General features: G+C 66.1%; 1 long non-coding RNA gene across 1 annotated transcript in view; it reads right to left on the bottom strand.

Moving 5' to 3' along the window:
* Positions 1 to 25,593, bottom strand: part of LOC137216447 (uncharacterized) — a 75,430-nt gene that overhangs the window by 24,389 nt on the left and 25,448 nt on the right. The window contains exon 3 of the long non-coding RNA XR_010939770.1: positions 20,754 to 20,827. This is a non-coding gene — a long non-coding RNA (uncharacterized lncRNA). The remainder of the gene's footprint in view (positions 1 to 20,753; positions 20,828 to 25,593) is intronic.

The raw sequence follows: 25,593 nt of genomic DNA, 5'->3' as shown, positions 1-25,593 counted from the left end.
CGCGTGGGTAAAGGGGCACCCACTCGTCTCCCCTCTGGCCGCACAAAGGTCCACCGCACGTACTTTCCGGGCATAAGGGCACGTGCTCTGGGACGTGGCCCACATGAGATCTACCCTGCTCCTCTCCTCTGGGTGGACGCCGACGCCGGAGAACGTACCCTGGTCACGCTCACCCACACCCTGGTAACGACAGACTCAGTGGCCCGCGCCTCAGAGCCACTTCCGTGGGAGACAGAAGAGGAGAGGAAGGAACAAGGCGGAAGCCTAGCGTCCAAAGAGGAGGGGCACGTGAGACACCCTACGCTCCTGCCTCCGGGCACAGACAAGGGCACCCTACCCCGGGCAGCTGTCCGAAAAGAAACGGAGGGGACCTAGCAGGACACGACGTCGACTCCGCACAGACGCGCCGACGCCACGGCACGCCTATAGCGCCGTGAGAGCAGCCGAAAAGGCAGAAGACTACCTATCGCTACGTGAGCCTGCTGGGGCCGGGGAGCAGGCGACATGCACACAGCCCTCTGCGGCCCGTTGCCCCCACCTGCATTCAACCCCGGGAGCACACATACGCACGCAGAAATGACGCGTGCTTCCCTCCGCAGACGGGGACAACTTGGGAGCGGCCATCGAGCAACGGCGAGGGCTTTGGCTTTGACCGGGAGAAAGTTCTATCCACAGCGGCACCCCCGAGGCGGTTACAGGGAGAAGGTACAAGAGAAGGGACCTTTTGTACACGCTCTGTAGGCGCACGTACACGAGCTTACGCACGACGCACACGTGATACGCACGCGCGCCCACGCACACGTTCGTGTACCTGCGTGCTTACGAATGAACGAGTGGAGCAGGGAACGAGTGAATGAACCGACGAACGAGTCCGGGGGGTTTGAGGCGAGAGTACAGACACACTCCCATGGAGAGCTCCCCAGAAGGGTCTACTGAACTGATGGCCCTCCCCAGGGTCATCTGTCTGTGCGGATGGAGGGGAGCCGCTGGGATGTACACCTGTCCCAGCAACTCCAAACCACCTCCCTGCACCCCCGACCCCGGGCACTCCGTGGCAGAGTGACCGCCTGACGCCCCTGGAGGTGAGCAGGGGCAATGTGCCCCAGCTCCCTTGGGTCCCCGTCAGTGCCTCCCGCTGCCACAGTGGCCTAGACCCTCTCGGGCCTGCTCCTGAGCCCTTAAGCCAGTTCACGTAGCGGGATGAGAACAGCAGAGAGGCAACCCCGCAGGAAGACGAGGAACCCAGGTCCCTGTGCCACCTCTGGCTCTGAATCAATGTCCTGAGAGAGCCAGGGTTCTGCCCGACACGACCCAGGTGGATGCCCGTCCCCAGGTGTGCAGACATGACAGGGTCCCGGTCGCCAGGACCTGTGGGCCAGGCAACGTGGACTCCAGACCCCTCCCAGAGGGGTGTGGAGATGGACCCACCGAGGCACGGATTCCTTGGGAGGTCTTTACCTGTGCGCTCCTACTGCCAAGGAGAAGCCCCAAAAGGAAGAGACACCGCCTCCCCCAACCCCCCAGTAGGTCCCAGCCCACTCGGAAGGCTTGGGTGGCTCTTGGGCCTCCCTGGGCCTTTTTCCCTGGGCCTTTTTTGATCCGCAAAGGGCGGAGGGAGAGGCCACGCTCGCGAAGGCGCTGGGCATTTCTGGAGCAACAGTGCCATCAAGCGGAAGCTTTTTCAGCACGGCCTCCAGCCCCTGCCTGTGCATACCGTGGGGAAGGCCCGTGACGGGGAGGAGGGCTGGCTTCGGAGCACTGGGAGGATTCCCGGGCCGAACCTGGCCGCCCGGCACGCCTCCGCGGTAGGTGTGGAAGCCACACGCGGTGGGGGTTCGGGGCCGGGCTCGCCCACCGAGGAGCCCCTGGCTGCCAGGCCCGCCGCGCTCCCCACCCTCGGGGCCGTGGCCTCGGCAGCCGCCATGTTCAGGAACAGGGAGCTGAAGCTCCCACCCCAGGGCATCTGGCCCCTGGATCCTGGCCCTCCCTGCAGGAGCGAGGCCGGCCAGTGGGGTCCGTGGGGTCCCTGGGGTCTCAGGGCCACCGGGGACCCAGGACCCGCTGCCGGTGCCCCGGCGGAGGCCCCGGGCCCAGCCACCGTGGACCACGGGGAAAGGGGAGGAGGTGGCCGCCCGGTCCCCTGTCGGGGGCAGCACCCTGCAGACAGCCCGGAGAACGTGTCCTCGTTAGTGCTTGCTCCCAGGCGCAGACGAGGAAGAGCAATGCAGGGGCGCTGTGCACGTTCCACCCTCTCACAGTTGGATCTGGGTTTCGGTTTCTTTACTTCTTGCTCCCGCCATAGAGAGTCCCGATCCCAGGCCCCGCCGCATCCCGTGAGGCCCTTCCTGTGCCGCAGGACACAGGGTACCCAGGACCCACTGGCGATGGGACGCCAAGTGGGCCACGATCGATCGGTACGCAGAGAGGGACGGCACCGTCCGCAGCGAGGGGATCCAGGTCCGTTTTCCGCACCCGAGCTCACCTCGGGAACAGGAACTCTGCGGCCGGGGGACGCCCTATTCCTCGGCCTCCCTCCCCGTGGACGACCCGGGGGTCCTCTCGTTTGGGGAAGACTCCTGGGAGTTTTCACAAGCGGCTCCACGTTCTGCAGGTGCCGCCGTTGGCCCCGGCCAGAGGGGCACGCTGAGGGCACCTGCGGCGGGCCACCAGTCAGAGCGCCTAGCTACCTCAGGACCCGGCCCCAGGGAAAGGCTCTGCCCACGTAAGATGGCCTGACAACGTGTCGGGCGACTCACAGGCGCGAAAGGAGAGGGGCGCGGGGAGGGTTTCAGCGCCCTTCCAGGAGGGGTACGTGTGGAGGGAGGGAGGGGTCCAGCCTGGAGACTTGCTCCCAGTCGGAAGCCCTCCCCCACACCACACCCCGCCCCGGGACCGGACCCCCCCACACACACCAGCCCACCACGCACCCCCGCCCCGGCAGATAAGAGCTGGGCAAAAGGGCAGGAACGGGCCACCGCACAGCTTGCTCCAGAAGCGGCCTATCGGGTCAGCCGGGGACTCGAAGGCACCGCCGCGTGCCCAGGAGTATGCACCTCGTTCCCGGCCTTGGCAGACAAGCTGGACGAGTGGTGGTCATGGGGGAGAGGGTGGTCAACGGGGGGGGGGGGGGGGGAGGCGTTCCTCTCAGTCCATCAGAGGTGAGCTTCAGGCAGCTTCTTCAGACCCCTTCCCCTTGATTCCCTGGCTGGGCTGCAGGTGCAAGCACAGGGCCGAGACCCGGAGGGCCAGGCCGGAATGCAAGCCGGGGCCTTTCCTTCTCATCGCTGAACTGAGGCTCAGGGCCTCGTGGGGAGAAAGCTGAAGCCTGCTGCAAATGCACGGCCCGGGGGTCCACTCGGCGGGGCTCTGCTCAGCTCCTCTCCTCTCCTCTCGTGTCCTGCCCTCTCCTCTCCGGGAGCCCCGTCCGGGAGCCCTCGGGACAGGCCAGGTCAGGCCTGGGCCACCATCCCGGAGACCGCGCGAGACGGCAGCGCAGCCACCGACTGACTGGACTCTTCGGCTCAGGTGAAGGCCTCCTCCTGCGGCGGCTCCTGCGTCCCGCGAGCGCCGTCCCCTTCTGGACTCGGACTGCCAGCTCTCGCTGGGCCTCGGGCGCCCTCGGCACTGGGTAGCCAGGCTCCACGTGTCGTCTCTGAGCTGGACAGAAGAAGGTCGGTGGGCCCGCCTCGGCCGCTGCCGCCAAGGGCGGCGGAACTCCCGTTGCCCGCGGTGGTCTCTGGCTGGGCCGCACCGCGGCCCAGAGCGGCTTCCGGGGCCCTGGGCCCGCCTAGGCCGACCCTCCTCTGGCGCCGAGGGGAAGGGACACGCGGCCAAATGCCCGCAGAACCGCGGCCCGGCCTCCTTCGGAGCAGCTTCCTCTAGTCCCGCCCAGACGTGGCGGCCACCAGGGTCCACCGAGACTCCACTTCCTGTAGCCCCACACGCCAGGCGGCCGGGCTGTGCGCCTTGTGCCACTGCCCGTCTCTGGAGCGTCCACGGCACCGCCGGGCCTTGGGCCACGCTTCCCGCCCCTTCCCAGGCGGAGCCCTTGACTTCCCGGGGCCACTGTCCAGTGTTCCCGACTTCGATCCTTCGTCACTCCTCCCCAGGAAGGGACGGGTACAGGGTTCGCGGGATCGGCGGACCCGTTCCTCTTGATGGCACTACTGCACCACGAATGCCAACCTGCCCTGCCCCTTCCCCTCCCCCAGGCCCTCTCCCTCTGCCCTTTGCCGAGGGAAAAACGAAATGCCAACCTCTGCCCAACCTGCCAAAGGCAGGATGGCTCATCAACCCGGCCACTTCAGAGGGGCGCGCCTCAAACTCTGGCCCTGCATCCTGCGGGGCCTCGTCTCTGTGGGGGGTCCTCTTAGCCTGCCGTTAGGACTCCCCATCCAGGCACCCAGCCGTTGGACCGGCAGCTGTGTCTTTAGCAGCCCACATTTGCCTAACGCCTCGGGAAACACTCTGAGTGTGAGCACAGAGATCCAGTCACGGCTGGCCGGTGCCCGGCGAGGCACCTTCTCACCAGTCACCGAGGGGCAAGCAGCCCGAAGCAAAGGGCCGGCAGCCCACAGGCACAGACGCGGTGCGGGACGAGCTCGGCCTCCTATGCCAAGACGATGGACTTCCCCCGAGGACCTGGCTCTTCTCCCGCGGCGGCCCGGGGGCGGGAGGGTGGCAGTGGGGTTTGGTGTTCAGGCGTGGACGGTGGCACGCACGGGTCCGTCGGGAGGGCCGCCGGGCGCTGCCCCAGAGACGCCGGAGCGGGTCAGTCTCCTGACACCGCCCAGGGGAAGGCCAGGGATGGGAAGACACCCCCGGGGTGGGTGTGTGGGTGGGTGTAGGCTCCCGCCAACTCGCTGTGCTTTACACCTCGGAGCGACTGGGAGCCACCGCGGACTCCTCTTTAGTTTCTTTGCGGTGCACTGGCGAATGTGGTTTAGACACCGGTTCCTGCCCTTAAGCATCCTCTCAGCGCCTGCCTGGTCGCACTGACTTGGGTGGAGGGCGGGGTGGGCCACTGGGGGCACTGCCGCCACCGGCCCCACCCATGTTGGCTCAAGGAACACACTCTGGATGCCAAGTGCTCCGCGGACACGAGGCCTTGGAAAGAGAAGAGAGCTCTGGTCCGCCGCCGCCTCGGGAAGCACCACGCGTCCTCCGTGCTGAAAAGAACCGGAGGGACGGGACGGGACGGGACGGGACGGGACGGGATCGCATCTTCTCTCCTTTTCCCTGGCTTTTGTCTCAGCACGCCTTCCTCTCTTTCTCTAACTCCGAATCTGCTGCGCCTCCGGGCCTTGGCAATTCTTTCAAGCCGCGGTACTGAGGTGCGTCGAGGAAAGAAAAGCCACAAGAGCCCCGCCGTGCTGAGTGCACGTCTTCCGGGACCCACGCCCCACGCCGGAGGACTTGACTCGACGCCCAGATATTACCGTGAAGGGCTCTTGGGATGGCCAAACAGGGTCCTCTGGAAGGCAGTGTCACCCCAGAAATGCCACGCTGCCCTTGCTGCTCGAACCCTGCCTCCGCCCTTCGCTAACCACGGAACGTCAGCCGCGCCGCCGACCCCTCGCTAAACCACGGCGCCACACGCTCACCAGCCCGCCTGGAGAAGCCTTCAATCACTCTGAGCCAGGGTAGGAGGCGTCCTCCTCCCGGCAAGACTGTTTCAACAGAAGACAGGAAGGAGAAGGGAGAAACAGAGACAGAAAGAAAACACCTCCGGCTGCCGGTCACGCACCCACTCAGGCGACATGTCCCACACGGAAGAAGGGGACGTACACCTCCTGGAAGGCCCCACACTGTCAAGTTCCTTGGTTTGTCAAGAGGCAGACTTGGGGAGTGCAAGGAGCCCCACAGAGGGCTGCCCCGTGCCAAACCTCCACGCCGCCCAGCGGGCGCCCCCTCTTCATCATCCCGCAAGGGCACGTCCCCGAGTCCTTCCTGGCTTGGTGGAGGGCCACGGCGGAGAGAGCCGGGCCCAAGAGCGATCAGGAGAGGACGGGAGGAACGGCTATCACGGGCTCCACTCAGAGCACAGGAGGCAAAAAGCCCACGAGGCCTGGCTCCCCCTCAAAGGGTCTCCCCACCGCCGGCCCCCACGTCGGGCTGGGCTGGCACTGCTGCTTCTCGGGGGTGAGGTGGGGCGCCGAGTGATCACGTCACGGGCGGTTGGCTTCACGGAGGCTGGAGCCCAGACCGGGCCCTGGTGCCGGTGCAAGCGGCCCGGGCCCGATCCCTTTCCACTCTCCCCGCCCCCGCAGGACACGGACCTCAAATGCTACGTACCGATCACCTAGGGTAACCGTACACAGATGCTCGTCCATGCACCTCTTTCTTCCGGCCCCCCAGTCAGGATCTGACTCGAGAGCCTTTCCTACCGTGGCCAAGAACTCCGGCACAGTACACCAGTGTCCCCGTGCCACGATCCCACCTGGGAGTCCCTCCTTCTTGAGCCTTGCTGAACTAGCAGAATCACTGACCTTTTCCTCTGATGAAACAGACTATTTCGGACGGGGGGACGGGGAGAGAACAAAAGAGCACGCACTCACCCAGAACACCAGCGCCTGGAGATGACCGACGTCCCCGGTTTCCCTCTTCCTCCTTTCCTTCCGCTCTGCCTCCTCTGCAACGAGAGAGAACCGAACGCCCATCACTCAGTGTGGGACCACCACGGTGCCGGTGAACGGGGGGCTGGGGGGGGGGGTCCGCGTACACCCCCGCCCGCGCAACCTCGAGAGAGAGTGCCTCCGGTTCCTACTCGAGTGTACCGGCACCCCCGGGCCAACCAAAAACTTCCGAACGAGGCGCAAGCGTGAAGAATCAACTCCACGCGTCCTTCGGAAATGGCACGGATGCCAGCCGGGGCAGGGGGGTCGTTAGACAGAAACGGTTTGTACACAAAGGAGCGCGTCCAGTGAAAACCTTGATCCCGTCATCCCCCTAAATCTCCTTCCGGCGGGAAGCACAGCCATCACACCCTGGTGTTGACAGGCGCGGAGCTTGTCTCCTCGGCTCTGCACCCGTGGGACTACGGCGGGACACCCCGAGGTATCTTGGCAAGCCCGCGCGCGTCCTCCACAACTTCCCAGCAGTTCCTAGGACGCGTGGGTAAAGGGGCACCCACTCGTCTCCCCTCTGGCCGCACAAAGGTCCACCGCACGTACTTTCCGGGCATAAGGGCACGTGCTCTGGGACGTGGCCCACATGAGATCTACCCTGCTCCTCTCCTCTGGGTGGACGCCGACGCCGGAGAACGTACCCTGGTCACGCTCACCCACACCCTGGTAACGACAGACTCAGTGGCCCGCGCCTCAGAGCCACTTCCGTGGGAGACAGAAGAGGAGAGGAAGGAACAAGGCGGAAGCCTAGCGTCCAAAGAGGAGGGGCACGTGAGACACCCTACGCTCCTGCCTCCGGGCACAGACAAGGGCACCCTACCCCGGGCAGCTGTCCGAAAAGAAACGGAGGGGACCTAGCAGGACACGACGTCGACTCCGCACAGACGCGCCGACGCCACGGCACGCCTATAGCGCCGTGAGAGCAGCCGAAAAGGCAGAAGACTACCTATCGCTACGTGAGCCTGCTGGGGCCGGGGAGCAGGCGACATGCACACAGCCCTCTGCGGCCCGTTGCCCCCACCTGCATTCAACCCCGGGAGCACACATACGCACGCAGAAATGACGCGTGCTTCCCTCCGCAGACGGGGACAACTTGGGAGCGGCCATCGAGCAACGGCGAGGGCTTTGGCTTTGACCGGGAGAAAGTTCTATCCACAGCGGCACCCCCGAGGCGGTTACAGGGAGAAGGTACAAGAGAAGGGACCTTTTGTACACGCTCTGTAGGCGCACGTACACGAGCTTACGCACGACGCACACGTGATACGCACGCGCGCCCACGCACACGTTCGTGTACCTGCGTGCTTACGAATGAACGAGTGGAGCAGGGAACGAGTGAATGAACCGACGAACGAGTCCGGGGGGTTTGAGGCGAGAGTACAGACACACTCCCATGGAGAGCTCCCCAGAAGGGTCTACTGAACTGATGGCCCTCCCCAGGGTCATCTGTCTGTGCGGATGGAGGGGAGCCGCTGGGATGTACACCTGTCCCAGCAACTCCAAACCACCTCCCTGCACCCCCGACCCCGGGCACTCCGTGGCAGAGTGACCGCCTGACGCCCCTGGAGGTGAGCAGGGGCAATGTGCCCCAGCTCCCTTGGGTCCCCGTCAGTGCCTCCCGCTGCCACAGTGGCCTAGACCCTCTCGGGCCTGCTCCTGAGCCCTTAAGCCAGTTCACGTAGCGGGATGAGAACAGCAGAGAGGCAACCCCGCAGGAAGACGAGGAACCCAGGTCCCTGTGCCACCTCTGGCTCTGAATCAATGTCCTGAGAGAGCCAGGGTTCTGCCCGACACGACCCAGGTGGATGCCCGTCCCCAGGTGTGCAGACATGACAGGGTCCCGGTCGCCAGGACCTGTGGGCCAGGCAACGTGGACTCCAGACCCCTCCCAGAGGGGTGTGGAGATGGACCCACCGAGGCACGGATTCCTTGGGAGGTCTTTACCTGTGCGCTCCTACTGCCAAGGAGAAGCCCCAAAAGGAAGAGACACCGCCTCCCCCAACCCCCCAGTAGGTCCCAGCCCACTCGGAAGGCTTGGGTGGCTCTTGGGCCTCCCTGGGCCTTTTTCCCTGGGCCTTTTTTGATCCGCAAAGGGCGGAGGGAGAGGCCACGCTCGCGAAGGCGCTGGGCATTTCTGGAGCAACAGTGCCATCAAGCGGAAGCTTTTTCAGCACGGCCTCCAGCCCCTGCCTGTGCATACCGTGGGGAAGGCCCGTGACGGGGAGGAGGGCTGGCTTCGGAGCACTGGGAGGATTCCCGGGCCGAACCTGGCCGCCCGGCACGCCTCCGCGGTAGGTGTGGAAGCCACACGCGGTGGGGGTTCGGGGCCGGGCTCGCCCACCGAGGAGCCCCTGGCTGCCAGGCCCGCCGCGCTCCCCACCCTCGGGGCCGTGGCCTCGGCAGCCGCCATGTTCAGGAACAGGGAGCTGAAGCTCCCACCCCAGGGCATCTGGCCCCTGGATCCTGGCCCTCCCTGCAGGAGCGAGGCCGGCCAGTGGGGTCCGTGGGGTCCCTGGGGTCTCAGGGCCACCGGGGACCCAGGACCCGCTGCCGGTGCCCCGGCGGAGGCCCCGGGCCCAGCCACCGTGGACCACGGGGAAAGGGGAGGAGGTGGCCGCCCGGTCCCCTGTCGGGGGCAGCACCCTGCAGACAGCCCGGAGAACGTGTCCTCGTTAGTGCTTGCTCCCAGGCGCAGACGAGGAAGAGCAATGCAGGGGCGCTGTGCACGTTCCACCCTCTCACAGTTGGATCTGGGTTTCGGTTTCTTTACTTCTTGCTCCCGCCATAGAGAGTCCCGATCCCAGGCCCCGCCGCATCCCGTGAGGCCCTTCCTGTGCCGCAGGACACAGGGTACCCAGGACCCACTGGCGATGGGACGCCAAGTGGGCCACGATCGATCGGTACGCAGAGAGGGACGGCACCGTCCGCAGCGAGGGGATCCAGGTCCGTTTTCCGCACCCGAGCTCACCTCGGGAACAGGAACTCTGCGGCCGGGGGACGCCCTATTCCTCGGCCTCCCTCCCCGTGGACGACCCGGGGGTCCTCTCGTTTGGGGAAGACTCCTGGGAGTTTTCACAAGCGGCTCCACGTTCTGCAGGTGCCGCCGTTGGCCCCGGCCAGAGGGGCACGCTGAGGGCACCTGCGGCGGGCCACCAGTCAGAGCGCCTAGCTACCTCAGGACCCGGCCCCAGGGAAAGGCTCTGCCCACGTAAGATGGCCTGACAACGTGTCGGGCGACTCACAGGCGCGAAAGGAGAGGGGCGCGGGGAGGGTTTCAGCGCCCTTCCAGGAGGGGTACGTGTGGAGGGAGGGAGGGGTCCAGCCTGGAGACTTGCTCCCAGTCGGAAGCCCTCCCCCACACCGCACCCCGCCCCGGGACCGGACCCCCCCACACACACCAGCCCACCACGCACCCCCGCCCCGGCAGATAAGAGCTGGGCAAAAGGGCAGGAACGGGCCACCGCACAGCTTGCTCCAGAAGCGGCCTATCGGGTCAGCCGGGGACTCGAAGGCACCGCCGCGTGCCCAGGAGTATGCACCTCGTTCCCGGCCTTGGCAGACAAGCTGGACGAGTGGTGGTCATGGGGGAGAGGGTGGTCAACGGGGGGGGGGGGGGGAGGCGTTCCTCTCAGTCCATCAGAGGTGAGCTTCAGGCAGCTTCTTCAGACCCCTTCCCCTTGATTCCCTGGCTGGGCTGCAGGTGCAAGCACAGGGCCGAGACCCGGAGGGCCAGGCCGGAATGCAAGCCGGGGCCTTTCCTTCTCATCGCTGAACTGAGGCTCAGGGCCTCGTGGGGAGAAAGCTGAAGCCTGCTGCAAATGCACGGCCCGGGGGTCCACTCGGCGGGGCTCTGCTCAGCTCCTCTCCTCTCCTCTCGTGTCCTGCCCTCTCCTCTCCGGGAGCCCCGTCCGGGAGCCCTCGGGACAGGCCAGGTCAGGCCTGGGCCACCATCCCGGAGACCGCGCGAGACGGCAGCGCAGCCACCGACTGACTGGACTCTTCGGCTCAGGTGAAGGCCTCCTCCTGCGGCGGCTCCTGCGTCCCGCGAGCGCCGTCCCCTTCTGGACTCGGACTGCCAGCTCTCGCTGGGCCTCGGGCGCCCTCGGCACTGGGTAGCCAGGCTCCACGTGTCGTCTCTGAGCTGGACAGAAGAAGGTCGGTGGGCCCGCCTCGGCCGCTGCCGCCAAGGGCGGCGGAACTCCCGTTGCCCGCGGTGGTCTCTGGCTGGGCCGCACCGCGGCCCAGAGCGGCTTCCGGGGCCCTGGGCCCGCCTAGGCCGACCCTCCTCTGGCGCCGAGGGGAAGGGACACGCGGCCAAATGCCCGCAGAACCGCGGCCCGGCCTCCTTCGGAGCAGCTTCCTCTAGTCCCGCCCAGACGTGGCGGCCACCAGGGTCCACCGAGACTCCACTTCCTGTAGCCCCACACGCCAGGCGGCCGGGCTGTGCGCCTTGTGCCACTGCCCGTCTCTGGAGCGTCCACGGCACCGCCGGGCCTTGGGCCACGCTTCCCGCCCCTTCCCAGGCGGAGCCCTTGACTTCCCGGGGCCACTGTCCAGTGTTCCCGACTTCGATCCTTCGTCACTCCTCCCCAGGAAGGGACGGGTACAGGGTTCGCGGGATCGGCGGACCCGTTCCTCTTGATGGCACTACTGCACCACGAATGCCAACCTGCCCTGCCCCTTCCCCTCCCCCAGGCCCTCTCCCTCTGCCCTTTGCCGAGGGAAAAACGAAATGCCAACCTCTGCCCAACCTGCCAAAGGCAGGATGGCTCATCAACCCGGCCACTTCAGAGGGGCGCGCCTCAAACTCTGGCCCTGCATCCTGCGGGGCCTCGTCTCTGTGGGGTCCTCTTAGCCTGCCGTTAGGACTCCCCATCCAGGCACCCAGCCGTTGGACCGGCAGCTGTGTCTTTAGCAGCCCACATTTGCCTAACGCCTCGGGAAACACTCTGAGTGTGAGCACAGAGATCCAGTCACGGCTGGCCGGTGCCCGGCGAGGCACCTTCTCACCAGTCACCGAGGGGCAAGCAGCCCGAAGCAAAGGGCCGGCAGCCCACAGGCACAGACGCGGTGCGGGACGAGCTCGGCCTCCTATGCCAAGACGATGGACTTCCCCCGAGGACCTGGCTCTTCTCCCGCGGCGGCCCGGGGGCGGGAGGGTGGCAGTGGGGTTTGGTGTTCAGGCGTGGACGGTGGCACGCACGGGTCCGTCGGGAGGGCCGCCGGGCGCTGCCCCAGAGACGCCGGAGCGGGTCAGTCTCCTGACACCGCCCAGGGGAAGGCCAGGGATGGGAAGACACCCCCGGGGTGGGTGTGTGGGTGGGTGTAGGCTCCCGCCAACTCGCTGTGCTTTACACCTCGGAGCGACTGGGAGCCACCGCGGACTCCTCTTTAGTTTCTTTGCGGTGCACTGGCGAATGTGGTTTAGACACCGGTTCCTGCCCTTAAGCATCCTCTCAGCGCCTGCCTGGTCGCACTGACTTGGGTGGAGGGCGGGGTGGGCCACTGGGGGCACTGCCGCCACCGGCCCCACCCATGTTGGCTCAAGGAACACACTCTGGATGCCAAGTGCTCCGCGGACACGAGGTCTTGGAAAGAGAAGAGAGCTCTGGTCCGCCGCCGCCTCGGGAAGCACCACGCGTCCTCCGTGCTGAAAAGAACCGGAGGGACGGGACGGGACGGGACGGGACGGGATCGCATCTTCTCTCCTTTTCCCTGGCTTTTGTCTCAGCACGCCTTCCTCTCTTTCTCTAACTCCGAATCTGCTGCGCCTCCGGGCCTTGGCAATTCTTTCAAGCCGCGGTACTGAGGTGCGTCGAGGAAAGAAAAGCCACAAGAGCCCCGCCGTGCTGAGTGCACGTCTTCCGGGACCCACGCCCCACGCCGGAGGACTTGACTCGACGCCCAGATATTACCGTGAAGGGCTCTTGGGATGGCCAAACAGGGTCCTCTGGAAGGCAGTGTCACCCCAGAAATGCCACGCTGCCCTTGCTGCTCGAACCCTGCCTCCACCCTTCGCTAACCACGGAACGTCAGCCGCGCCGCCGACCCCTCGCTAAACCACGGCGCCACACGCTCACCAGCCCGCCTGGAGAAGCCTTCAATCACTCTGAGCCAGGGTAGGAGGCGTCCTCCTCCCGGCAAGGCTGTTTCAACAGAAGACAGGAAGGAGAAGGGAGAAACAGAGACAGAAAGAAAACACCTCCGGCTGCCGGTCACGCACCCACTCAGGCGACATGTCCCACACGGAAGAAGGGGACGTACACCTCCTGGAAGGCCCCACACTGTCAAGTTCCTTGGTTTGTCAAGAGGCAGACTTGGGGAGTGCAAGGAGCCCCACAGAGGGCTGCCCCGTGCCAAACCTCCACGCCGCCCAGCGGGCGCCCCCTCTTCATCATCCCGCAAGGGCACGTCCCCGAGTCCTTCCTGGCTTGGTGGAGGGCCACGGCGGAGAGAGCCGGGCCCAAGAGCGATCAGGAGAGGACGGGAGGAACGGCTATCACGGGCTCCACTCAGAGCACAGGAGGCAAAAAGCCCACGAGGCCTGGCTCCCCCTCAAAGGGTCTCCCCACCGCCGGCCCCCACGTCGGGCTGGGCTGGCACTGCTGCTTCTCGGGGGTGAGGTGGGGCGCCGAGTGATCACGTCACGGGCGGTTGGCTTCACGGAGGCTGGAGCCCAGACCGGGCCCTGGTGCCGGTGCAAGCGGCCCGGGCCCGATCCCTTTCCACTCTCCCCGCCCCCGCAGGACACGGACCTCAAATGCTACGTACCGATCACCTAGGGTAACCGTACACAGATGCTCGTCCATGCACCTCTTTCTTCCGGCCCCCCAGTCAGGATCTGACTCGAGAGCCTTTCCTACCGTGGCCAAGAACTCCGGCACAGTACACCAGTGTCCCCGTGCCACGATCCCACCTGGGAGTCCCTCCTTCTTGAGCCTTGCTGAACTAGCAGAATCACTGACCTTTTCCTCTGATGAAACAGACTATTTCGGACGGGGGGACGGGGAGAGAACAAAAGAGCACGCACTCACCCAGAACACCAGCGCCTGGAGATGACCGACGTCCCCGGTTTCCCTCTTCCTCCTTTCCTTCCGCTCTGCCTCCTCTGCAACGAGAGAGAACCGAACGCCCATCACTCAGTGTGGGACCACCACGGTGCCGGTGAACGGGGGGCTGGGGGGGGGGTCCGCGTACACCCCCGCCCGCGCAACCTCGAGAGAGAGTGCCTCCGGTTCCTACTCGAGTGTACCGGCACCCCCGGGCCAACCAAAAACTTCCGAACGAGGCGCAAGCGTGAAGAATCAACTCCACGCGTCCTTCGGAAATGGCACGGATGCCAGCCGGGGCAGGGGGGTCGTTAGACAGAAACGGTTTGTACACAAAGGAGCGCGTCCAGTGAAAACCTTGATCCCGTCATCCCCCTAAATCTCCTTCCGGCGGGAAGCACAGCCATCACACCCTGGTGTTGACAGGCGCGGAGCTTGTCTCCTCGGCTCTGCACCCGTGGGACTACGGCGGGACACCCCGAGGTATCTTGGCAAGCCCGCGCGCGTCCTCCACAACTTCCCAGCAGTTCCTAGGACGCGTGGGTAAAGGGGCACCCACTCGTCTCCCCTCTGGCCGCACAAAGGTCCACCGCACGTACTTTCCGGGCATAAGGGCACGTGCTCTGGGACGTGGCCCACATGAGATCTACCCTGCTCCTCTCCTCTGGGTGGACGCCGACGCCGGAGAACGTACCCTGGTCACGCTCACCCACACCCTGGTAACGACAGACTCAGTGGCCCGCGCCTCAGAGCCACTTCCGTGGGAGACAGAAGAGGAGAGGAAGGAACAAGGCGGAAGCCTAGCGTCCAAAGAGGAGGGGCACGTGAGACACCCTACGCTCCTGCCTCCGGGCACAGACAAGGGCACCCTACCCCGGGCAGCTGTCCGAAAAGAAACGGAGGGGACCTAGCAGGACACGACGTCGACTCCGCACAGACGCGCCGACGCCACGGCACGCCTATAGCGCCGTGAGAGCAGCCGAAAAGGCAGAAGACTACCTATCGCTACGTGAGCCTGCTGGGGCCGGGGAGCAGGCGACATGCACACAGCCCTCTGCGGCCCGTTGCCCCCACCTGCATTCAACCCCGGGAGCACACATACGCACGCAGAAATGACGCGTGCTTCCCTCCGCAGACGGGGACAACTTGGGAGCGGCCATCGAGCAACGGCGAGGGCTTTGGCTTTGACCGGGAGAAAGTTCTATCCACAGCGGCACCCCCGAGGCGGTTACAGGGAGAAGGTACAAGAGAAGGGACCTTTTGTACACGCTCTGTAGGCGCACGTACACGAGCTTACGCACGACGCACACGTGATACGCACGCGCGCCCACGCACACGTTCGTGTACCTGCGTGCTTACGAATGAACGAGTGGAGCAGGGAACGAGTGAATGAACCGACGAACGAGTCCGGGGGGTTTGAGGCGAGAGTACAGACACACTCCCATGGAGAGCTCCCCAGAAGGGTCTACTGAACTGATGGCCCTCCCCAGGGTCATCTGTCTGTGCGGATGGAGGGGAGCCGCTGGGATGTACACCTGTCCCAGCAACTCCAAACCACCTCCCTGCACCCCCGACCCCGGGCACTCCGTGGCAGAGTGACCGCCTGACGCCCCTGGAGGTGAGCAGGGGCAATGTGCCCCAGCTCCCTTGGGTCCCCGTCAGTGCCTCCCGCTGCCACAGTGGCCTAGACCCTCTCGGGCCTGCTCCTGAGCCCTTAAGCCAGTTCACGTAGCGGGATGAGAACAGCAGAGAGGCAACCCCGCAGGAAGACGAGGAACCCAGGTCCCTGTGCCACCTCTGGCTCTGAATCAATGTCCTGAGAGAGCCAGGGTTCTGCCCGACACGACCCAGGTGGATGCCCGTCCCCAGGTGTGCAGACATGACAGGGTCCCGGTCGCCAGGACCTGTGGGCCAGGCAACGTGGACTCCAGACCCCTCCCAGAGGGGTGTGGAGATGGACCCACCGAGGCACGGATTCCTTGGGAGGTCTTTACCTGTGCGCTCCTACTGCCAAGGAGAAGCCCCAAAAGGAAGAGACACCGCCTCCCCCAACCCCCCAGTAGGTCCCAGCCCACTCGGAAGGCTTGGGTGGCTCTTGGGCCTCCCTGGGCCTTTTTCCCTGGGCCTTTTTTGATCCGCAAAGGGCGGAGGGAGAGGCCACGCTCGCGAAGGCGCTGGGCATTTCTGGAGCAACAGTGCCATCAAGCGGAAGCTTTTTCAGCACGGCCTCCAGCCCCTGCCTGTGCATACCGTGGGGAAGGCCCGTGACGGGGAGGAGGGCTGGCTTCGGAGCACTGGGAGGATTCCCGGGCCGAACCTGGCCGCCCGGCACGCCTCCGCGGTAGGTGTGGAAGCCACACGCGGTGGGGGTTCGGGGCCGGGCTCGCCCACCGAGGAGCCCCTGGCTGCCAGGCCCGCCGCGCTCCCCACCCTCGGGGCCGTGGCCTCGGCAGCCGCCATGTTCAGGAACAGGGAGCTGAAGCTCCCACCCCAGGGCATCTGGCCCCTGGATCCTGGCCCTCCCTGCAGGAGCGAGGCCGGCCAGTGGGGTCCGTGGGGTCCCTGGGGTCTCAGGGCCACCGGGGACCCAGGACCCGCTGCCGGTGCCCCGGCGGAGGCCCCGGGCCCAGCCACCGTGGACCACGGGGAAAGGGGAGGAGGTGGCCGCCCGGTCCCCTGTCGGGGGCAGCACCCTGCAGACAGCCCGGAGAACGTGTCCTCGTTAGTGCTTGCTCCCAGGCGCAGACGAGGAAGAGCAATGCAGGGGCGCTGTGCACGTTCCACCCTCTCACAGTTGGATCTGGGTTTCGGTTTCTTTACTTCTTGCTCCCGCCATAGAGAGTCCCGATCCCAGGCCCCGCCGCATCCCGTGAGGCCCTTCCTGTGCCGCAGGACACAGGGTACCCAGGACCCACTGGCGATGGGACGCCAAGTGGGCCACGATCGATCGGTACGCAGAGAGGGACGGCACCGTCCGCAGCGAGGGGATCCAGGTCCGTTTTCCGCACCCGAGCTCACCTCGGGAACAGGAACTCTGCGGCCGGGGGACGCCCTATTCCTCGGCCTCCCTCCCCGTGGACGACCCGGGGGTCCTCTCGTTTGGGGAAGACTCCTGGGAGTTTTCACAAGCGGCTCCACGTTCTGCAGGTGCCGCCGTTGGCCCCGGCCAGAGGGGCACGCTGAGGGCACCTGCGGCGGGCCACCAGTCAGAGCGCCTAGCTACCTCAGGACCCGGCCCCAGGGAAAGGCTCTGCCCACGTAAGATGGCCTGACAACGTGTCGGGCGACTCACAGGCGCGAAAGGAGAGGGGCGCGGGGAGGGTTTCAGCGCCCTTCCAGGAGGGGTACGTGTGGAGGGAGGGAGGGGTCCAGCCTGGAGACTTGCTCCCAGTCGGAAGCCCTCCCCCACACCGCACCCCGCCCCGGGACCGGACCCCCCCACACACACCAGCCCACCACGCACCCCCGCCCCGGCAGATAAGAGCTGGGCAAAAGGGCAGGAACGGGCCACCGCACAGCTTGCTCCAGAAGCGGCCTATCGGGTCAGCCGGGGACTCGAAGGCACCGCCGCGTGCCCAGGAGTATGCACCTCGTTCCCGGCCTTGGCAGACAAGCTGGACGAGTGGTGGTCATGGGGGAGAGGGTGGTCAACGGGGGGGGGGGGAGGCGTTCCTCTCAGTCCATCAGAGGTGAGCTTCAGGCAGCTTCTTCAGACCCCTTCCCCTTGATTCCCTGGCTGGGCTGCAGGTGCAAGCACAGGGCCGAGACCCGGAGGGCCAGGCCGGAATGCAAGCCGGGGCCTTTCCTTCTCATCGCTGAACTGAGGCTCAGGGCCTCGTGGGGAGAAAGCTGAAGCCTGCTGCAAATGCACGGCCCGGGGGTCCACTCGGCGGGGCTCTGCTCAGCTCCTCTCCTCTCCTCTCGTGTCCTGCCCTCTCCTCTCCGGGAGCCCCGTCCGGGAGCCCTCGGGACAGGCCAGGTCAGGCCTGGGCCACCATCCCGGAGACCGCGCGAGACGGCAGCGCAGCCACCGACTGACTGGACTCTTCGGCTCAGGTGAAGGCCTCCTCCTGCGGCGGCTCCTGCGTCCCGCGAGCGCCGTCCCCTTCTGGACTCGGACTGCCAGCTCTCGCTGGGCCTCGGGCGCCCTCGGCACTGGGTAGCCAGGCTCCACGTGTCGTCTCTGAGCTGGACAGAAGAAGGTCGGTGGGCCCGCCTCGGCCGCTGCCGCCAAGGGCGGCGGAACTCCCGTTGCCCGCGGTGGTCTCTGGCTGGGCCGCACCGCGGCCCAGAGCGGCTTCCGGGGCCCTGGGCCCGCCTAGGCCGACCCTCCTCTGGCGCCGAGGGGAAGGGACACGCGGCCAAATGCCCGCAGAACCGCGGCCCGGCCTCCTTCGGAGCAGCTTCCTCTAGTCCCGCCCAGACGTGGCGGCCACCAGGGTCCACCGAGACTCCACTTCCTGTAGCCCCACACGCCAGGCGGCCGGGCTGTGCGCCTTGTGCCACTGCCCGTCTCTGGAGCGTCCACGGCACCGCCGGGCCTTGGGCCACGCTTCCCGCCCCTTCCCAGGCGGAGCCCTTGACTTCCCGGGGCCACTGTCCAGTGTTCCCGACTTCGATCCTTCGTCACTCCTCCCCAGGAAGGGACGGGTACAGGGTTCGCGGGATCGGCGGACCCGTTCCTCTTGATGGCACTACTGCACCACGAATGCCAACCTGCCCTGCCCCTTCCCCTCCCCCAGGCCCTCTCCCTCTGCCCTTTGCCGAGGGAAAAACGAAATGCCAACCTCTGCCCAACCTGCCAAAGGCAGGATGGCTCATCAACCCGGCCACTTCAGAGGGGCGCGCCTCAAACTCTGGCCCTGCATCCTGCGGGGCCTCGTCTCTGTGGGGTCCTCTTAGCCTGCCGTTAGGACTCCCCATCCAGGCACCCAGCCGTTGGACCGGCAGCTGTGTCTTTAGCAGCCCACATTTGCCTAACGCCTCGGGAAACACTCTGAGTGTGAGCACAGAGATCCAGTCACGGCTGGCCGGTGCCCGGCGAGGCACCTTCTCACCAGTCACCGAGGGGCAAGCAGCCCGAAGCAAAGGGCCGGCAGCCCACAGGCACAGACGCGGTGCGGGACGAGCTCGGCCTCCTATGCCAAGACGATGGACTTCCCCCGAGGACCTGGCTCTTCTCCCGCGGCGGCCCGGGGGCGGGAGGGTGGCAGTGGGGTTTGGTGTTCAGGCGTGGACGGTGGCACGCACGGGTCCGTCGGGAGGGCCGCCGGGCGCTGCCCCAGAGACGCCGGAGCGGGTCAGTCTCCTGACACCGCCCAGGGGAAGGCCAGGGATGGGAAGACACCCCCGGGGTGGGTGTGTGGGTGGGTGTAGGCTCCCGCCAACTCGCTGTGCTTTACACCTCGGAGCGACTGGGAGCCACCGCGGACTCCTCTTTAGTTTCTTTGCGGTGCACTGGCGAATGTGGTTTAGACACCGGTTCCTGCCCTTAAGCATCCTCTCAGCGCCTGCCTGGTCGCACTGACTTGGGTGGAGGGCGGGGTGGGCCACTGGGGGCACTGCCGCCACCGGCCCCACCCATGTTGGCTCAAGGAACACACTCTGGATGCCAAGTGCTCCGCGGACACGAGGTCTTGGAAAGAGAAGAGAGCTCTGGTCCGCCGCCGCCTCGGGAAGCACCACGCGTCCTCCGTGCTGAAAAGAACCGGAGGGACGGGACGGGACGGGACGGGACGGGATCGCATCTTCTCTCCTTTTCCCTGGCTTTTGTCTCAGCACGCCTTCCTCTCTTTCTCTAACTCCGAATCTGCTGCGCCTCCGGGCCTTGGCAATTCTTTCAAGCCGCGGTACTGAGGTGCGTCGAGGAAAGAAAAGCCACAAGAGCCCCGCCGTGCTGAGTGCACGTCTTCCGGGACCCACGCCCCACGCCGGAGGACTTGACTCGACGCCCAGATATTACCGTGAAGGGCTCTTGGGATGGCCAAACAGGGTCCTCTGGAAGGCAGTGTCACCCCAGAAATGCCACGCTGCCCTTGCTGCTCGAACCCTGCCTCCGCCCTTCGCTAACCACGGAACGTCAGCCGCGCCGCCGACCCCTCGCTAAACCACGGCGCCACACGCTCACCAGCCCGCCTGGAGAAGCCTTCAATCACTCTGAGCCAGGGTAGGAGGCGTCCTCCTCCCGGCAAGGCTGTTTCAACAGAAGACAGGAAGGAGAAGGGAGAAACAGAGACAGAAAGAAAACACCTCCGGCTGCCGGTCACGCACCCACTCAGGCGACATGTCCCACACGGAAGAAGGGGACGTACACCTCCTGGAAGGCCCCACACTGTCAAGTTCCTTGGTTTGTCAAGAGGCAGACTTGGGGAGTGCAAGGAGCCCCACAGAGGGCTGCCCCGTGCCAAACCTCCACGCCGCCCAGCGGGCGCCCCCTCTTCATCATCCCGCAAGGGCACGTCCCCGAGTCCTTCCTGGCTTGGTGGAGGGCCACGGCGGAGAGAGCCGGGCCCAAGAGCGATCAGGAGAGGACGGGAGGAACGGCTATCACGGGCTCCACTCAGAGCACAGGAGGCAAAAAGCCCACGAGGCCTGGCTCCCCCTCAAAGGGTCTCCCCACCGCCGGCCCCCACGTCGGGCTGGGCTGGCACTGCTGCTTCTCGGGGGTGAGGTGGGGCGCCGAGTGATCACGTCACGGGCGGTTGGCTTCACGGAGGCTGGAGCCCAGACCGGGCCCTGGTGCCGGTGCAAGCGGCCCGGGCCCGATCCCTTTCCACTCTCCCCGCCCCCGCAGGACACGGACCTCAAATGCTACGTACCGATCACCTAGGGTAACCGTACACAGATGCTCGTCCATGCACCTCTTTCTTCCGGCCCCCCAGTCAGGATCTGACTCGAGAGCCTTTCCTACCGTGGCCAAGAACTCCGGCACAGTACACCAGTGTCCCCGTGCCACGATCCCACCTGGGAGTCCCTCCTTCTTGAGCCTTGCTGAACTAGCAGAATCACTGACCTTTTCCTCTGATGAAACAGACTATTTCGGACGGGGGGACGGGGAGAGAACAAAAGAGCACGCACTCACCCAGAACACCAGCGCCTGGAGATGACCGACGTCCCCGGTTTCCCTCTTCCTCCTTTCCTTCCGCTCTGCCTCCTCTGCAACGAGAAAGAACCGAACGCCCATCACTCAGTGTGGGACCACCACGGTGCCGGTGAACGGGGGGCTGGGGGGGGGGTCCGCGTACACCCCCGCCCGCGCAACCTCGAGAGAGAGTGCCTCCGGTTCCTACTCGAGTGTACCGGCACCCCCGGGCCAACCAAAAACTTCCGAACGAGGCGCAAGCGTGAAGAATCAACTCCACGCGTCCTTCGGAAATGGCACGGATGCCAGCCGGGGCAGGGGGGTCGTTAGACAGAAACGGTTTGTACACAAAGGAGCGCGTCCAGTGAAAACCTTGATCCCGTCATCCCCCTAAATCTCCTTCCGGCGGGAAGCACAGCCATCACACCCTGGTGTTGACAGGCGCGGAGCTTGTCTCCTCGGCTCTGCACCCGTGGGACTACGGCGGGACACCCCGAGGTATCTTGGCAAGCCCGCGCGCGTCCTCCACAACTTCCCAGCAGTTCCTAGGACGCGTGGGTAAAGGGGCACCCACTCGTCTCCCCTCTGGCCGCACAAAGGTCCACCGCACGTACTTTCCGGGCATAAGGGCACGTGCTCTGGGACGTGGCCCACATGAGATCTACCCTGCTCCTCTCCTCTGGGTGGACGCCGACGCCGGAGAACGTACCCTGGTCACGCTCACCCACACCCTGGTAACGACAGACTCAGTGGCCCGCGCCTCAGAGCCACTTCCGTGGGAGACAGAAGAGGAGAGGAAGGAACAAGGCGGAAGCCTAGCGTCCAAAGAGGAGGGGCACGTGAGACACCCTACGCTCCTGCCTCCGGGCACAGACAAGGGCACCCTACCCCGGGCACAGACAAGGGCACCCTACCCCGGGCAGCTGTCCGAAAAGAAACGGAGGGGACCTAGCAGGACACGACGTCGACTCCGCACAGACGCGCCGACGCCACGGCACGCCTATAGCGCCGTGAGAGCAGCCGAAAAGGCAGAAGACTACCTATCGCTACGTGAGCCTGCTGGGGCCGGGGAGCAGGCGACATGCACACAGCCCTCTGCGGCCCGTTGCCCCCACCTGCATTCAACCCCGGGAGCACACATACGCACGCAGAAATGACGCGTGCTTCCCTCCGCAGACGGGGACAACTTGGGAGCGGCCATCGAGCAACGGCGAGGGCTTTGGCTTTGACCGGGAGAAAGTTCTATCCACAGCGGCACCCCCGAGGCGGTTACAGGGAGAAGGTACAAGAGAAGGGACCTTTTGTACACGCTCTGTAGGCGCACGTACACGAGCTTACGCACGACGCACACGTGATACGCACGCGCGCCCACGCACACGTTCGTGTACCTGCGTGCTTACGAATGAACGAGTGGAGCAGGGAACGAGTGAATGAACCGACGAACGAGTCCGGGGGGTTTGAGGCGAGAGTACAGACACACTCCCATGGAGAGCTCCCCAGAAGGGTCTACTGAACTGATGGCCCTCCCCAGGGTCATCTGTCTGTGCGGATGGAGGGGAGCCGCTGGGATGTACACCTGTCCCAGCAACTCCAAACCACCTCCCTGCACCCCCGACCCCGGGCACTCCGTGGCAGAGTGACCGCCTGACGCCCCTGGAGGTGAGCAGGGGCAATGTGCCCCAGCTCCCTTGGGTCCCCGTCAGTGCCTCCCGCTGCCACAGTGGCCTAGACCCTCTCGGGCCTGCTCCTGAGCCCTTAAGCCAGTTCACGTAGCGGGATGAGAACAGCAGAGAGGCAACCCCGCAGGAAGACGAGGAACCCAGGTCCCTGTGCCACCTCTGGCTCTGAATCAATGTCCTGAGAGAGCCAGGGTTCTGCCCGACACGACCCAGGTGGATGCCCGTCCCCAGGTGTGCAGACATGACAGGGTCCCGGTCGCCAGGACCTGTGGGCCAGGCAACGTGGACTCCAGACCCCTCCCAGAGGGGTGTGGAGATGGACCCACCGAGGCACGGATTCCTTGGGAGGTCTTTACCTGTGCGCTCCTACTGCCAAGGAGAAGCCCCAAAAGGAAGAGACACCGCCTCCCCCAACCCCCCAGTAGGTCCCAGCCCACTCGGAAGGCTTGGGTGGCTCTTGGGCCTCCCTGGGCCTTTTTCCCTGGGCCTTTTTTGATCCGCAAAGGGCGGAGGGAGAGGCCACGCTCGCGAAGGCGCTGGGCATTTCTGGAGCAACAGTGCCATCAAGCGGAAGCTTTTTCAGCACGGCCTCCAGCCCCTGCCTGTGCATACCGTGGGGAAGGCCCGTGACGGGGAGGAGGGCTGGCTTCGGAGCACTGGGAGGATTCCCGGGCCGAACCTGGCCGCCCGGCACGCCTCCGCGGTAGGTGTGGAAGCCACACGCGGTGGGGGTTCGGGGCCGGGCTCGCCCACCGAGGAGCCCCTGGCTGCCAGGCCCGCCGCGCTCCCCACCCTCGGGGCCGTGGCCTCGGCAGCCGCCATGTTCAGGAACAGGGAGCTGAAGCTCCCACCCCAGGGCATCTGGCCCCTGGATCCTGGCCCTCCCTGCAGGAGCGAGGCCGGCCAGTGGGGTCCGTGGGGTCCCTGGGGTCTCAGGGCCACCGGGGACCCAGGACCCGCTGCCGGTGCCCCGGCGGAGGCCCCGGGCCCAGCCACCGTGGACCACGGGGAAAGGGGAGGAGGTGGCCGCCCGGTCCCCTGTCGGGGGCAGCACCCTGCAGACAGCCCGGAGAACGTGTCCTCGTTAGTGCTTGCTCCCAGGCGCAGACGAGGAAGAGCAATGCAGGGGCGCTGTGCACGTTCCACCCTCTCACAGTTGGATCTGGGTTTCGGTTTCTTTACTTCTTGCTCCCGCCATAGAGAGTCCCGATCCCAGGCCCCGCCGCATCCCGTGAGGCCCTTCCTGTGCCGCAGGACACAGGGTACCCAGGACCCACTGGCGATGGGACGCCAAGTGGGCCACGATCGATCGGTACGCAGAGAGGGACGGCACCGTCCGCAGCGAGGGGATCCAGGTCCGTTTTCCGCACCCGAGCTCACCTCGGGAACAGGAACTCTGCGGCCGGGGGACGCCCTATTCCTCGGCCTCCCTCCCCGTGGACGACCCGGGGGTCCTCTCGTTTGGGGAAGACTCCTGGGAGTTTTCACAAGCGGCTCCACGTTCTGCAGGTGCCGCCGTTGGCCCCGGCCAGAGGGGCACGCTGAGGGCACCTGCGGCGGGCCACCAGTCAGAGCGCCTAGCTACCTCAGGACCCGGCCCCAGGGAAAGGCTCTGCCCACGTAAGATGGCCTGACAACGTGTCGGGCGACTCACAGGCGCGAAAGGAGAGGGGCGCGGGGAGGGTTTCAGCGCCCTTCCAGGAGGGGTACGTGTGGAGGGAGGGAGGGGTCCAGCCTGGAGACTTGCTCCCAGTCGGAAGCCCTCCCCCACACCGCACCCCGCCCCGGGACCGGACCCCCCCACACACACCAGCCCACCACGCACCCCCGCCCCGGCAGATAAGAGCTGGGCAAAAGGGCAGGAACGGGCCACCGCACAGCTTGCTCCAGAAGCGGCCTATCGGGTCAGCCGGGGACTCGAAGGCACCGCCGCGTGCCCAGGAGTATGCACCTCGTTCCCGGCCTTGGCAGACAAGCTGGACGAGTGGTGGTCATGGGGGAGAGGGTGGTCAACGGCGGGGGGGAGGCGTTCCTCTCAGTCCATCAGAGGTGAGCTTCAGGCAGCTTCTTCAGACCCCTTCCCCTTGATTCCCTGGCTGGGCTGCAGGTGCAAGCACAGGGCCGAGACCCGGAGGGCCAGGCCGGAATGCAAGCCGGGGCCTTTCCTTCTCATCGCTGAACTGAGGCTCAGGGCCTCGTGGGGAGAAAGCTGAAGCCTGCTGCAAATGCACGGCCCGGGGGTCCACTCGGCGGGGCTCTGCTCAGCTCCTCTCCTCTCCTCTCGTGTCCTGCCCTCTCCTCTCCGGGAGCCCCGTCCGGGAGCCCTCGGGACAGGCCAGGTCAGGCCTGGGCCACCATCCCGGAGACCGCGCGAGACGGCAGCGCAGCCACCGACTGACTGGACTCTTCGGCTCAGGTGAAGGCCTCCTCCTGCGGCGGCTCCTGCGTCCCGCGAGCGCCGTCCCCTTCTGGACTCGGACTGCCAGCTCTCGCTGGGCCTCGGGCGCCCTCGGCACTGGGTAGCCAGGCTCCACGTGTCGTCTCTGAGCTGGACAGAAGAAGGTCGGTGGGCCCGCCTCGGCCGCTGCCGCCAAGGGCGGCGGAACTCCCGTTGCCCGCGGTGGTCTCTGGCTGGGCCGCACCGCGGCCCAGAGCGGCTTCCGGGGCCCTGGGCCCGCCTAGGCCGACCCTCCTCTGGCGCCGAGGGGAAGGGACACGCGGCCAAATGCCCGCAGAACCGCGGCCCGGCCTCCTTCGGAGCAGCTTCCTCTAGTCCCGCCCAGACGTGGCGGCCACCAGGGTCCACCGAGACTCCACTTCCTGTAGCCCCACACGCCAGGCGGCCGGGCTGTGCGCCTTGTGCCACTGCCCGTCTCTGGAGCGTCCACGGCACCGCCGGGCCTTGGGCCACGCTTCCCGCCCCTTCCCAGGCGGAGCCCTTGACTTCCCGGGGCCACTGTCCAGTGTTCCCGACTTCGATCCTTCGTCACTCCTCCCCAGGAAGGGACGGGTACAGGGTTCGCGGGATCGGCGGACCCGTTCCTCTTGATGGCACTACTGCACCACGAATGCCAACCTGCCCTGCCCCTTCCCCTCCCCCAGGCCCTCTCCCTCTGCCCTTTGCCGAGGGAAAAACGAAATGCCAACCTCTGCCCAACCTG

This window comes from Pseudorca crassidens, chromosome X, assembly GCF_039906515.1.
Source record: "Pseudorca crassidens isolate mPseCra1 chromosome X, mPseCra1.hap1, whole genome shotgun sequence".
NCBI classification, from domain to species: Eukaryota; Metazoa; Chordata; class Mammalia; order Artiodactyla; family Delphinidae; genus Pseudorca; species Pseudorca crassidens.
The sequence above is the reverse complement of the archived record's forward strand: the minus strand, read 5'-3'. Positions and strand labels throughout refer to the sequence as shown.